This window comes from Megalops cyprinoides, chromosome 2 (assembly GCF_013368585.1).
Source record: "Megalops cyprinoides isolate fMegCyp1 chromosome 2, fMegCyp1.pri, whole genome shotgun sequence".
NCBI lineage: Eukaryota > Metazoa > Chordata > Actinopteri > Elopiformes > Megalopidae > Megalops > Megalops cyprinoides.
Genome location: NC_050584.1, coordinates 38,648,908 through 38,664,865, shown reverse-complemented (window position 1 = coordinate 38,664,865; position 15,958 = coordinate 38,648,908).

Here is a 15,958-nt window from a genome sequence, read left to right as displayed (position 1 = left end):
GGTTACTACTGCTAGCATCGGTGCGGTCCTCAGGCCTCTGTCCCAACATGTCTTCTGCCCTCTGACGCCCTCTGCTCACCAAGACGAGGCAGTGAACTCATGGGCCATGGCAGCAAGATGGGTCACTGGGCTTCACTGCAGTCTTAGGGGCTCAAAGGAACAGTCTCAGTTCTTGTCGGTCTGTGTCCGTCTGCGAGAGTGTGCGTGCGTGTCAGTACAGAGGCGCTGAAGGCAGAGGAATGGCTTCAACATGTGATAAACCGGGATATTCTAGGCCTCCCTGTTGAAAAGAAACAGGTTAGTGTTAGAAAGGGGAAAAATGCATGATACCAACCCACCCCACCCCTCCTCCTAAACCAACCCCTTCTGGTCCCCCTCTGACAACCTAAATATATTTGGACTGGGGTCAGTACCCCATGAACATCTACTCCCCACTGCTTTCTCAGGTAATCAATCATTCCTGCTGTCAGATTGCAGCACTGACTGGCTATCAGAGAGCCAGAAAGAGCAACCTTCAACCTGTCTCTTTTTTTTTCTTTTTTATCAGCTACTCACCGGAAAAAAAGCTCATAAGTTGAACCAGAAAGAGAAGCATTGATCTTTAAAGCGCTGAGCTGGTAGAGAGCTTAGCCGGATATGAGCATTATGTGAGAAGCTGTAAAGGAAAATGACCCAATTTGAGTGAAACAGCGGGTAACTTCCAGAGTAACTGTGGGCCCGATGCAGCTTTCCACATCAAGGGCTACCCGCAGGTGGAAGGGGCAAAAGGCACAGGCAAATAAACATGCAGATTGAGGTAACAGCCTCAGCTTCACTCAAGATTTCCTTTGCTGTTGCTTCTGTTGTAAATCAAAAGGCCACCCTAAAGAAACCATGCTGACTGTGTAGTGTGCAATTGTATGCTCTCAAATAAGCACTCCCACTGCAGTTTAGGGTCAAAGAATACATTCTCCTGCTCTGCTTAAACATACCCTGATAGAAAAGGCTGAGTGGGCATTCAATCTCTTCTCTCTTCTGTATGATGCCACTCAAATCCCAAGACTCCTCAGGAATTTTTATCATCCTGACTGATTCATGACTGTCTCATCTGCGTTTTCAGATACAGTCAGACTGCTGTCTCCAATTCTTTCCCTCTCTCTCTCTCTCTCTCTGTCTTTTGGTTGTGATGCCCTGCCTGCTTCCTCCTCCCTCCCTCGCTAACTCAGTGCAGTCTGGGCCGGGAACAGAAACAGAGACGCCACACTGGCCCAGAAGGCTGGCGACGCACCAACTGCAGGCAAAGGTAATCGGAAGCAGATGGGAAATGATTTGGCGACAGGAGTGAGGGAACAAGTTGCCTCCTGACAAGAAGAAAAGAGGGAGAGAGAAAAAAGGGAGTGTGAATCTCAAGGGGAAGAAAGAGGGAAGAGAGAGGGAGAGAGAGAGATAGAGAGGGAGAGAGAGAGAGAAAGCGAGTCTGAAATTTCTCCCTGCTCTGTAGTCCATCTGGGATTGCCATTGCTAAGTACTAACAGTGAGTGTGTGGATATGTGTAGGTGTGTGTGTGTGTGTGTGTGTGTGTGCGTGCGTGCATGCGTGTGTGTGTGTTTTCGAGAAAGGGGGTGGTCAGAAATAACTTCAATGTCACCATTTTCCTGCAGTAAGCTAAGCTGTCTTAGCTCTCTAAGTTCAATTAGGCTAAACTTACTGCAAAAGCAGCAGTTTTCTCCCTCCACTTTCACTTTGATTGTGTTGAGCTCTATTATTTTTGCTTTGGAAAGTTGTGAGCTTTGAAGTGCATTCTAAAAACAAAGACTACATCCAAAAATTCCTCTGCCTCTTAAGTCTGTCCAGTCACAGTGTGTCATATTACAGGTCTACCAACGTCTGTAACAGAAACAAAATCCCAGCCGCAATAATATGCAATTTATTCAGCTCCATTTTGAGCTCTTTTCCTATAATAATGACACTTGTCCCTTCAAACACAGGTTGCTCCAATATGCTGATGTCACTTTGACCTGCCCGCCAAGCTTGAAGCTATACATCTGATAAAGAAAGACTGCTCTGTTAATATACTGCTTGTTATCAGACCGAGTACTTGGTGGCAACACATTGTTTTTTAGCTTCTTCTAAAAAAACCACAAGGGGTAGAAAAAAGAGCTGAAAAGTAGAGGAAAAAAGGAGAAGCTGGTTTAATGTTCCTCTCATTTCCTTTGGGCTGAAGTGAAGTAGGCACTGTGCAGTATGAAGTCCTGCAGCACTGAAGGGTCTTTGTGTTCGTGTGTTCTACATACGGTAAACGACTGTAAGCCCCTCTCCTCTCTGCCTCCTCTTTAAGCACCCCCCCCCCCCCCCCAGGCCTTTCTCAGCCATTTCCTGCCTGGCCCAAGTCTCTTTTATTTTCATTATTCCTCGTTAGTGTCTCATTTTATTGTGCAGTTATTAGGCCTACGGCAAGATCAAACTGTTTTCATTAAATCCCATCTTATTTTTTTCAAAGCCAACAATGCACATCGGGATGCCCACACACACACACATACCACACACACACACACACACACACAAAACACCACCACCTCCAACCGCCCATCTTTTCTTTTGGTTTTTAAACAAGGTGTCTTAAAGGCTTTGAGGCCTTCACTTGCACTCATCCCAAACTGCCTGCTGAGTAAATCATTGCACAGTAAAGCAGCACAGCAAAGGAAAGGTGGAATGTGATGACTAAGATATTTTGCTCTTCCCAAAGAAAATCTGTGTTTCTTTATTTGATTTAATGTCAGTCTTCTGCACGTTGTTTTTTTTTTTTTTTTTTTTCAAAAATGGAACTACAGTTCAAGCTACGAAACCCCTACAGGCATACTCAACACAAGGAGACAAAGGTTTGTTAACACTATGACATAGGTGACTAGTTCTAAATACTCCAAAATCTAGTCACAAAAGGAGCAAATTCAAAATCAGAACCTCGCATGATCAGTTGAAAACACAAATTGTAATGTACAATCACCATGTTACTGTTTCCATGGGTCAAATAAATAAGCACTTGTCAAAAACAGAAGCAGCCATTTAGTACATGATTTTAACTTTGCAATTTCAGGGTGGGTCAAAGTTATAATTTGGCCTGGGCCTAAAAGCTGCTTGTTCAAGCAGATAATCTATCAGTAGCTGAAGAGGACTTGAAGAGTTAGTGAAAGGTTGGTTTGTGCAGACAGACTGTGGTGCCCTTATGCTGAAACTGAGCCAGGGTCCTTTCAGCAGAAGCCCAAACTAAACCCACATACCCTTCCAATGCAAAGCTTCTCTCTAGAACAGGGAAGCTGAGCCCCTCCATTCTACGGTTTCAAGATCACCAACACCCAATCCATCCAGACTACCATCTGCTGTTGCTCTGTTCTCTGAACCAAGACCATGGACTTAACACTTAGCATTTTTGTTTGTGATTTTGGTTTTTGCTTTCTGGGCCAGAGCCAAGACTGGGGTCATGGAAATAGCACAATGGAATGGCGCCTTAACTGAAGGCATCCTGTGTACTCAAAATGGCCCTGCTGGGTTGTGACACAGACTGGAAATGTACACAAAAAATGGCATTCCAGTAAAACTGTGCAGCCTGCAATGTCTAAAGAACCAAGTCTCCAGCACTGGATAGTATAATGACCCAAGAGTTGAAGGACATAGAAGAGACTCAACACCGCCATCATTAGTATGGCTTCACACTATATAAAGGTGCAGTGACAGTGAACACAACAACCGCTAGGCAGACCTTTTCAATCTCCATACAAAAAGGTGCAGAAAGTCCTGTTCACATGAACAGTCCTGGCTGAGCCTTACCCCGCGAAAAACAAATGAGGTGATAAAAACAGTAATGACAAGGGAACCTCAATCTCAACACTTCAGCTTTAGTGGTGTAGAATTTCCTTTTTTAATTTCTTCACAAAATAAACAAGTCCAACATGAAAAATGGGAACATAAACAAGTTATGCTGTCAAGCAGCCAAGGATGCACACTCTACTGCAGTTCTAAAACTGAGCTCTCACACAGACTAAGCTAAGTCTGAATCAATCATTAACTCAAATAAGCAAAACCCCAAGGCTGTTGATGCATGCATTTTCAAGTCTCTCTCATACAATACAATAACAGCCAGACCCAGGCCACAGCCACAATGACTTTGATCTCAACAACCCCTTAACTGCAAAGAGCAACAAGGAATATAGAAACACACAGAAAGGCAACATACAGAGAAACTTTAAGGACTAGCTAATTCGTCAGTGTGTTCCTAATGCATCCTCATCATGGTGGGGCTGTTTCACAGACAAGGGGACAGCCAAGGCTGAAGTACGCCTGCATTTGGCAATGCTTGTGACATGAATTTTTGGCAGTTGTCTTCAGATTTACGTGGTTTAGAAGTGGATAGCTGTCCAGTAAGAAATAACCACAGCAAATCACTCACAGCAACAGGTCACTTGCAAGTCACCTGAAAACATAAGGAAATGATTTAAGATTTGAAAACAGATTTGAAGCAAAATGAGAAGACGGTGATGTGAAATCTTCTTGTGTGAAATCAAACAGGAATCAATTGGCATCAAAAAAATCCCAATGCCAAAAAAGATTTTGTAAGATAGTTCAGCAATTACTCTTACTACTACTCTTGTGTAATACAAAATATGTTACATTTTAAGCATGTAATTATTCACTTACTATACATTGATTATTCTTAATATAACTTTATAGCCTACTGTTATGTTACTGCTGAATTGTATTCATTCATAACAGTTCGTCTTATTATCTCTACTCCAACATGACTTGTTTTGAGAGCAGAATTATAACTGATGTGATTGCTATTTACAAAATGTCTCTTGAACCTGATCTTGTCCTATTTATCAACACCATGTCATGTCAACCAACGCTTTTTACGTACTTGTACTGAGGAATTGATCCGATGTGGAACTGAACTTTAAAACACAGTCGCAAAGTCTTTGACTTTTGGGTAAAGTTCAACATGACCGCGACTCCAAAACATCCGATTACAATTGGTCCTGCTAACCATTTTTGGTCAGACCACGAAAATATGACTCAGGTTTCCTCTAAAAAATAAAATGTGTTATTTTGATAATTTGCATTCTCTCTCCGTTTCAATATGTCATTTACTGTCACTGTCATTTACTATCTGTATACGCTATCTGAAAATGTTTAATGCCAAACGGTTCCCAGTTCGTGCTCGCTGCTTTACAAGATGCTAACACTCATGAAAAGCCTTGGACTCGCGCCATATGACCCAGACTGCCTGCCTGGCCGCTAGCCACGCACTGCTTCTTGCTGTGCCGCCTCGATGCAGGCACACAATTAACCGCTGCTAATTAAATTCAGCTTTAGTGCATCAAATTACAAAAATATGTATGTGTTGCTTTGGCTATAAGAACAGGGGAAAGCCGTCCCACACAAATTGCACTGTTGTAAAGTCAGCTGATACTGTCATATAATTACTGATGGATTGTAAACGAAACATACACAGTGAGGTGACACTTCATAAATTCCAACATAAGGCACAGCATCGCAAAATCAAACAAAAGGCAACAAACCATGAAAAGGTTATGCCAATTAGGATAAACTGTCTTTACAGCGATCACATTCACATATTTCATTTTCCACACCTTAACACCGTAAGCTTAGCTAAATTGTTGGCCGTGGTGATTAGAATTTCAACTGACATTTCAAGTGAACCCTCACAGAGTACTTTGGTTAATACGCCTCTGCTGCTGGCTTGGATGCAATTCAGCAAATCCAGTAATTTCAATCAACATAAATAACTGAGTGGGCTAACAGTTTAACATCAAGCCCTATACCTCAGATAAAATATTACTGCAACTGTCATGTATCATAGTCCATGCCAACGCTGGAATTCATAGGCTACGCTTACAGGGAATACATTTAAAGCAATCACATGCATCTCAATCTTAATCTCAGTTTAAAAGTCGTGAGTTTACGGAAGAAATGCAAAGTCCAATTTTTTAACATATCAAAATAGGATCTATCGTTCTGTTAATCGAGCTGACACGTGAATAAAAAAGTAAAGTTTCTGCACCCTCCTGCCTCAGTCCACTTCAATCGCTTCTAAAAACTTACTGTTGATCTTTTTTTCTGCTGTCCCTTAAAATGTGCCGGTTCTCTTCCACATACTGTCTTGTGCAGTAGTTGACTGTACGGTGACTAAGAGCTTTCTAGCTTCTCGGCCAGTGTTCCACTGTAGAAAAAGGAACGTAACAGTTGCCCACCCGACCCGTACTTTTGCACAGCCTACAGCGAAGACCAGGAAGTGAGAAAAGTAATAGCAGCGGCATAGCGCGCGGAGGAGCTCTTTCCAAAAAAATTTTCTCTCGTTGGCTCCCGCTTACTTTCTTGCTAACAGTGAGAGGAGGGGAAGGTCTTGGGTTGGACACCTCTGTTGGCTTTATTTAATACAATAAATCAATCCGTACTGAGTAACATTATTTTTATTATTATTATTATTGTTTTTATTATTATTATTATTATTACACGACCGCTACTAGAAATACTGGCAGCAATGGAAAGGTATTAACCACGTATTACTCTCTGGTATTACTGGGTTCTGAGCGCCCTCTGTGGACAAGCTCAAGAAATCACTTTTCGTCTTCTTTTACGTAAAGGAACCTTTAGGCTTTTTAGCCTTGTCCCACCTGCAAAGACACAACAGAAGCCACTTTCTCTCTCTCAAGTCAAGACAAAATTTTTCATTCTTATAGTTTAGAGTTAGTTAATCTGTCTCTCTCTCTCTCTCTCTCTCTCACACACACACACACACACACACACACACATACAAACAAGCAACCAGACAAACACACACACACACACACACACAGCTTTCTTGGGTGCGCACTGTGGTATTCTGCATGCTGAAGAGGGTTAGGGTATACAGTATGTACAGAGTCTAGCATGGGCAGAGTTTGGGGCTTCTGTTTCAAGCTGGGGAGGATTTTTTATTAGATGGCGCTGCTGCACAGAAATGTGATTTTACAGTGTTTCTTGGATGGATAAACCTGAAACATTTACATTTATTCATTTGGCAGACACTTTTATCCAAAGTGAGGCAGAGTTCAACACAAATGAAAGCCATACATAGAGTCACAGAAATGCTGCACGACCAAGTTTCAATAGTTGGCCAGACAAGGTATAAGGTACAAGCTAGCTGGTAGAGACACAAATGCATTAAACCATCAAAATTTATTATTATAATTATTATTATTTTTTTAATGGAAAGCGGAGCTTAGGACATAAGAAATTGCTTTAGGTGGTAGTGAATCAGGTGATCAGGTGAGTGCTGAAGAGCTGAAGAGCTTTGTCTTTAGATGTTTCTTAAAAAATAGTGAGGGATGTGGAAGGTCATTCCACCACCGGGGGACAATGGCAGAGAAAGTTCTGGAAAGTGTTTTCGTGAAGGGACCACCAGACGTCATTCGGTAGCAGAGCGTAAAGGTTAGAAAGGAACATATGCTTATAGTAGAGCATTCAGGCAGGTAGGTGCAGATTTGTTGGTTGCTCTGAAGGCTTGCAACAAGGCCTTGTACTGATGTGGGCAGCTACAGAGAGTGAGTGAAACAAAGGTAAAGGGGGAAGACTGCATTCTGCTCTGACAAATTCTGATTATGGAATGTGTTTTGAAAACGGGAAACCTTGAAAATCAAAATTTCAGCTAAAGTGCTTCTCTATCAATTTTGAAACACACGGCACGACACCTCCCAGCCCCCACCCCACCCCAACTCTTAGCAGTTAAACTAACGGGGGTGAGGAAGTAGGTTGCAGTTTCTCAGAAGTCGGCAGAGAATCCAGGTCTGTTTCAACCCACACAACGAGCCCGTTCACCCAGAGCTGATGCTTGTCTCAGGCAGATGTCAGAGATCAGGCCTGCGCTGTGGATGTCTCTGACTATATAATCCAGGTCTGTGTCCATTTCTTCATCCTCATCCCTAGCCCAAACAGCAGCTAACAACAGAGGACAAGAAGGACGTGCCTCACCCGTGCGTGCAAGCATTTCCAGTCAAGGAATTCATGGTAAGTGTTCAGAAGGTTAAGCTTAGTCTCTTGTGTACTGTATCCATTATTTAGGTGCTTATACACTTTTCAGTCTGCTGAAAAATTCATTGCAGCACATGATGCAAAATGTGGAGCAAAAACAAATTGAACAAGCTGTCATAGGCAAGAGGAAATTTGATGGGATATTACTAGACAGAAGCAAATACTAATGAAAACAAAACTTTAGGGCCTGAACTTCAACTTTGAGATCACACAGGCCAGGAAAATCAACTGTCATATCTTAAGACCAGAAGCATGCGTATGATAGGCTTTATGTTTGCGTTAACAGGCATACGAGCAAAGCGTGCCTTTGTGGAGGAGTGTGTCACATTGTATAAGATTCACTTTGTCTTTCATTTTGTGTTGGTGAAACCTTAAAATAATAGGGTTGTAAACCCTACCAATGGCTGCTATAATGATGACATTTTTAACAGATTTTTTCATTCCTGTCTATCTAGTTTGCATCTAACCTTTGCAAGTCTGAAACCAGTAACCCCCATCCATTTTTCCTATTTTTGATTTTTATCAAAGTGACAAAGGTTTTGTTTATTTAGCGGCAGTCCCCATTTACTGGGGAAAGAATTTGTTCAAAATTAGATATGCAAAGTGTTGATAAATAGCTATGTAGCAGTGTAATTTGCTTCCTTCAACAGTTTTGCATGTATACCAATGATGTGAAAAAGTTTCTTTATAATACAGAAACATATTGCGCCAGTTTAGCTGTAATTATATCACAATCAGCTCCTATTCTGTAAAAGTAAAAATGATCATTCAAAAAAATTGCTTACCACGTTAAATTTTGACCAAAATTTACTATAATGAGTATTATAATTTCAGATGATAATGATGGTTATTACATCTTCTGCATCTTAAATGCATACTACAAAAAGTCTTAATTTTATAATCATTTTCATTTCTCAAAATCAAGGTTTATTTAACATGTATGTAAAGATCCCTTTTTCCTCTCAATAAAGCATATACGATAAAGCACATATTCTGTCATGTTTGATAAGATACAACATAGCCAGTTTATAATTTTTTATATTAAATTGCTGTAAAATTTCAAAAATAAAATTTATGGAATATCAGCACTCATAAACAGGCTTTACATTGTTGATCAAATTATATTTTCAAAAGTAGTTCTTGTGATCAAGTCTTGATTGTGATTAAACATATTTGTCTGTTCATTTGCATTAGAGGCAAACTATCTAAAAACTAACTAACTAAAAATCTTTTTGAAGCATAGAATTATCTTTAATTTTTAATATAATATATTTTTATATATATTTTTAAATAATTTATTTCTCCAACAAAATATTCATATGCATCTTATAACCTGAATGAAGGTCTTACAAGAGGAAAGTCCAAAGAGTTATTTGCTTTGTTATTTTTCTTTGAAGCATAACAAAGACAAAATTTATCCTTACCACACAGTAGCACATATTTTACCTGTTTCTGTGAAACTATAGGGATTATATTTATGAATATTTTCTTTTGTGTATGAAAATAGAAGGCCAGTACAAGTGAATTTTAACTCCACCCAATATCACTACTGTGTGCTATTAATTGGTTATAGCTTTATTTATTTTAACCTTATAGCCTCATCTTCTAGTCCAAGACCTCCTTCCACAATCAATCAAATTATCCATTGTCAAGTTAAAGGAAAACATATCTTGTGCTGAATGTAGGAGCCTATTTGAATCATATTGTACCAGGAACCCACTGGTACAAATTGACACTATCTATGGAATGAAGGGTTTGTGATACTTCACTTGGAATTGTTCCACTTTTGATTATTTTCTGATTGATGAGACAACATTTTGATAATTACAATGCTAATGAAATCTTTAACCAACATGCACTCCTGAGTTTGATGGCAAATATAAATATGTTATAAGTACAAGGGAGAAGAGCAATGGCAAAAACCATAATTCTTTGATTTTCTGTGGAGCAAGAATGCACAATAAATGTAATGCACAATAAATGCAATATATATAATGCAAGATATCACCCTCTGCTTGCAAATCTAAAAGCCATGACCTTGTACAAACCTTTAGGGCTCCTCTTCAGGTAATTGTGCAAATGGGCCATTAAGTCCCACAGGAGAAAGTCAAAACTTTAAAGTGCGTAGGTTGTAGTGTGTGCCTGTGTCTTACGCATCGGAAAAATAACTGCGATGCGGTGTTTTGTTTCCACTGAAGTAGACAGTTTAACAAAATAAATAATTGTGTTTAGAAAGGTTACAAATTACAAATGTTACAGAAAGGAACCATTGAAGATAATCCATGATTCATCTGTATGTTTACTTGTTAATGTTTCCCAATATGAGGGCGAGGTCTTATTAGGGGCCTTATTTTAAAACCATAAAAAGCTATCTGAAGCTACATACTCAAAGTCAGCATTATTAGGAAACATCTGTGGTTTGTTCTAGAAGGTTATACAAGCCATAATGACATGCTCGGAAAACATTCTCATGCTCATGTTGTCACTTCCTGTTGGCTTGTTAAAGCTAACAGCTAACTTTTATTTCCTTTGTTCTAAATATGTACTGGTTATGACACTATTTTTGGCAAATAGATAATTTCTCAAAAATCCTTTTTTATGTTATAGACTGATCTACAGTATGTTTGTCAACAGGGTCAGAGCATATTGAGGAGAGTTGGCTTGTATGGATTACTTGTAAATGCAATAGACTGTACTCTCTGCATACAGCCCCTGTTATGGTTACTTTCCATTCTCTCTTCAACTCCACCCTTAAGTGTTTGAGTCCATAACTGCATTGGAAGTCAAGTCACCAGAGATTCTGGGGTTATACAATTAAATTCTAAAATACACTGCACTGCAGGTACATTTCTGCTTTAGAACATTTGATTTCCCCTGCCCACCCATATAATAGACCAAACAGAGGAAATCAGAGAGTTTAAGTGTTTTAAACTGAGTCTGATGTTAGACTGGAAAGCTGACAGTTCCTTCCACACAGGATTTGACTTTAGGACACATCAGGAAATATCAGATCACAGGGAAGATGTTGTTTTGCATTGGTGTACAATGATAGTATCATTCATCTGTCTCGCCTGGTAACTGTGGGCTCCTATATGAATGATAATATGAATAGATGAATATGATAAGATGAATGATAAGTAAAGAAGATTCCATGATGCATGTAGTAGTTGTAGTGACCAATAAAATTTCAACGTGTACATTTACATTTACATTTAATCATTTGGCAGGCGCTTTTACCCAAAGCGACTTACAAGTGAGGCAGAGTACAACACAAGAAAATAGCCACATAAGGAGTCAACAATATTAGAAGAGCTGGGTTGGCCAGACAGGATACAAACTAGCTAGTAGAGATACAAGTGTATGAAACCACAGATTTGAATCTTTCAAGGAAAACAAAGTAAGACATAAGAAATTGCTTTAGGTGGTAGTGTTTCAGGTGTCCAGATGAGCGCAGAAGAGCTGTGTCTTTAGATATTTCTTCAAGATAGTGAGCGACTCAGCAAATAGGATGGAGTGTGGAAGTTCATTCCGCCATCGGGGGACAAACGAAGCAGAAAGTTCTGGATAGCGATTTCTTGCCATGATGTGACGGGACCACCAGATGCTGTTCGGTAGCAGAGCGTAGCGGTCAGTAAGGAACATAGGCTTGTAGAAGTGAGCTCAGGTAAGTACCTGCAGTTTTGCTGGTTGTTCTGAACACAGGCATCAAGGCTGTGAATTTGATGTGCGCAGCTACAGGGAGCCAGTGGAGCGAGACAAAGACAGGTTTATGTGGGCACTCTTCAGTTGATTGAAAATCAGACGTACCGCTGCATTTTGTATCAGACCTGAGTTGACAGGAGCCTGGACAAAGAGCTGTGCAGCATACTCAGATAGGTGAGGCCTGATTTTCATGACGTAATGTGTGCATATAGCCATTGTAAGAATAATTGGTTAATTGGTTTATTTGCCATTGTTTAAACATTTGCTTATTTTGGGGATTTCCTTAACCCTTTTGTACTTAAGTTCTAAAATATTTCCAACTGCCCTCCAGCGTGATTTATTTTATGCTATGTAGCACGCGTGTTATGTTACATGATTCGTTACGTTTTCATTAGCGTTATTAAGCTTCTCATAGTTCACCGCCGCGTTTGCTATAGTTTGTAACGTTAAATCACTGTGTCCTCAAAGCTAACATTTGGCTACAATTTTCCAATCTAGTGTTCTAATCACACCCGTCTGACCGTACGCACGGAAGGGTTCATCCATTTTATAGTGAAAAAGGAAGAAGGTGCCACTCTTGTCCAAGTAATTTAGTTAATGTATAATTTAAACTCATAGCTGAATAGTTAAATTCACAATGAATGGAGAAAATTACAGAAAAATGTAAAATTTTATCATCTCTTTATATGAGTTTATTTATTCATATGGCCAATGCCCTTTCTAGGGCCCATGCTTTATCCATTGTGGCCTTATCCATAGAGCCTTTTATATTATTATAATTTATAATTTTACATCATAATTTGCCCTAATGAAATAATTTTATTATTACAGCCTGTAATAATGAAAACATCACAGAAAAATGCTGGATTAGAGGAACAGTCGCATCCATACAGTCAGTCGGCTCAACTTTAAAGCTGCAGTTGTGTGGATGGCCAAGTACTATGTATAGTGCTCAAAAGGAGTCTTCAGAGGGAGACAAGAGACTGCTGTTCTAGCAGTACTGGGTAGCTCTCTCCAGCTCTGAGGGGCTAGAAGTAAGAATGACCAGGGCCTTGTTATGTCAGACACTAACAATAGGGGCCGTCGGCCACTGTGGCATGGTGCGTTGAGGAGTTTATGGGTAAATGACATCTTGGGTTTAGCAGGGCTCAGTGGTTGCAGACATTGTATGCCAGTACCAGCATACCAGTTAGTACTAGTATGAATTTTGAAACAGTGGAAGTATTTTATTGCCGCGGTGTCTTTTTAAAAGACATTTTATTTCTTTTTGCAAATGTAGTTTCTGTTGTGCTCCATGGGTGAAGAATACTCCTGCAAATTCCCACACTAGTGGATTTTTAGTTCATAATTAAAACAAGAACATTTTGTGGAGTTTATCGTTGCTTTCCCCTTTAAGAATGTATTTTTGTTTCCTTTCCTCTCTTATATTCTCAGATTTGTCATACACAATCTCCTCGATGTTTTTTCTCAAAGTCTCAACCACCTCTATGAGACTGTATATATGCTTAGATTACTATCCAAGGAAAAGTTAACAGGTAGGAGTATGGTGCAGTTTTCAGTGTCCAAACTAAACTAAAATGGTTTCCGTGAGGATTGATATATGTGTTTTTATTATTTCATGATTTATATTTCAGTAAACATCCTTTTTGGGGCTGCACTGAGGCATTATCACTGGCTGGCCAAGAAGGACCCATAAAATATAAAAGAGTAAATGAACACAGTGAAAATGTGGAGTGTTCACAACTCACTCTTCTGCTTCATTGTCTGGCAATGAAGCACATGCGTCTTGGCTCAGACTATGGAACAATGTGTATGATCTCTGGCCAATAGCCATTTTATTATCCTGAGACAGAGTTTACTGTATTCCAAGAAATGCGATGTTAGCATTATTCCCTCCAGTTCCTGAGGGACCTTGCTGTTCATCCTAATCATTGCTCCGCTCTGTCACGTAAATAACACACAAAGCCTGCAATGGTGTGTGTTCTGTATGGATTCAAATGGTTTGAAGTAAGAGATCAGTAGATCACAGATAGCAAGTTTAAACTACAAGGCTCTTGCTCTCATTCCTCTTGCTGTGGCTGTGGGCTGTTGTGTCTCTCAGGTCAGCTGTGCTCTCTGAGTGCCTGGGCTTGATGTGGCTGTGACAGATCCTCCTCAGCGTGTCTGTCATGTCAGCCGGGCAGCTTGTCTTGGAAGCTGTGGTTGAGGCAGAAGCCGCTGGGGTGGTCTCAGGCCGCAGTGAGTAACTGTGGAGCTCAGCTTCCTCACCGCAAAGGGGCCTTTTCAGACAGAGTAAGCCCAACGGGCTGCACAGTACCAGTTAAGTGATGTTATATTGTGTATAGCATGTAGATGAAGATCTCAGTGAAGTTTTGGCAGGAAGCGGAGGCTGTAATGGATCAAGAACAATGAATATCAAATAGCTCCTATACAGTATGATGGAAAAAATATGTTTTTTAGCATTAGAATTGGGTATTTGCATATAAGTAACGAAATCTACTGAAACTTTAGTCAGAGGGTAACACTCAGCCTATTGGTCTCCAACGCATTGGTGACTACTGTTCTGCACAGTTTCATGTTCTAACATGAGATGGAAAATGCTAAGAGAAGGGAAACTGTGAAGATCAGACAGCAGCACAACCTACTAATGACAGTGAGGTGAGGCAAGCACAACACATGCAAATGTTTCTTCATGTTACAACTTGTAGGTAAAATCTGTTACTACCCAGCTCTGCTACGTTTTGCACCTGCTGTTACTTATGCATTGTACTCATGTTTTAGCAGTAGCAGTTCGATTCCCCCTGTTAAACAACATAAACTCGACCTCTCCACATTCACACCACCTGACAGGAGTTTTCCGTCGGTTATCAGATGAATCTCCTTACCGTGTACTGTACATTGCGCTTGATGCTGATTTTAGTTCCTGCTTGTGGTCTGTTTTCTGTTTTCGTCAACCCTGTCATTTTCAAAAAAGGGCACATATTTCTGTAAAGCCTACTGTTTTTTATAGACTTTTACTGTTGCTGAAAACAAGAACTTTTATAATTGACGTAACCAGCATTTGAATGTCATAGCAAGGGATCATTTTGTGCACTTTGGTGTATGTAAAGCACAAAGACAGTTTCTTCCTCAGAGATACCACTTTCTAATAGTAGTATTATACCTTTTTTCCACAGAGTACATCTAATTAAACATACATGTAATTAAATCTAATCTAATTCAATTAAATCTAATGTTGAATTGAATTAAGCATCTGTAGCAAGTATGTGGACACTTTTTTCATGAAACACGTATGTCTGTTTGTTTAGTCAAGCAGCTCCTTAACATCCTGAAAGAGCTGTTCCACCCATCTGCTGAAAAAAAAACAGGGAACATTCAAGAATGTCGAGCACCTGCTTGAAAGAAAGAGCAAGAGAGTTATAACTCTATGACTGGGGGAGGAGGAGTGGGAGAGGGGGTTGAGTTTCCTGTTGTGGCTGTGCTCAGCTGTGCTGCGAACATTAGTTTGTGCCATTGCAAAGAAAACACACACATACACATTCACACACAAACACACATGCACTGTGTGCAGCATTGCACCTCAACTGCACAAACCTCTGTTCATCACAAAGTGCATTTGAGATCATTTTTTCCACATAAAATTCACATCCACAAAAAGGTCACCTGTTTTTTTTATTTTCCAGGTCAGAGTTATCTCTCAACATCAATGAATAAAACTCAGTCACAATGCAGGCAGGTAACATGTAACATACACAAAATATAAGGAATGGGAGTACAGTGCTATAATACTCTGTTGTTTCCCATTTTCTCCATGACATTTTTGAGAATATTTTATGTTGGTTTGATTGACTGTTTAATCATGCAGGGGACACTAACCAAATAACTGTTAATGTGTTTTACCTTAGAGCACAGAATAAGCACTTAACCTCCCGTCCAGACACGTATGCGCATCATGAGGAAACATCAATAAGAAGTGTGTAACCTCAGGTGGACCAGCAAGTGCAAGGCGTTTGCTGTGAGCGCAGGCTAAATGCTATGGCCCGGGGCCAAAAGCGGCCATGGCATTTGCCAGCTGCAGCCAGGAACCCACAGCAGTAGACCAAATTGTCTTTATTCCACAGTGCTTCCACAGTATCCAAGTGGATACGTTGGGCAAGGGCTTCTTTGTCTCACAGCCGTCAGGCACCGTATA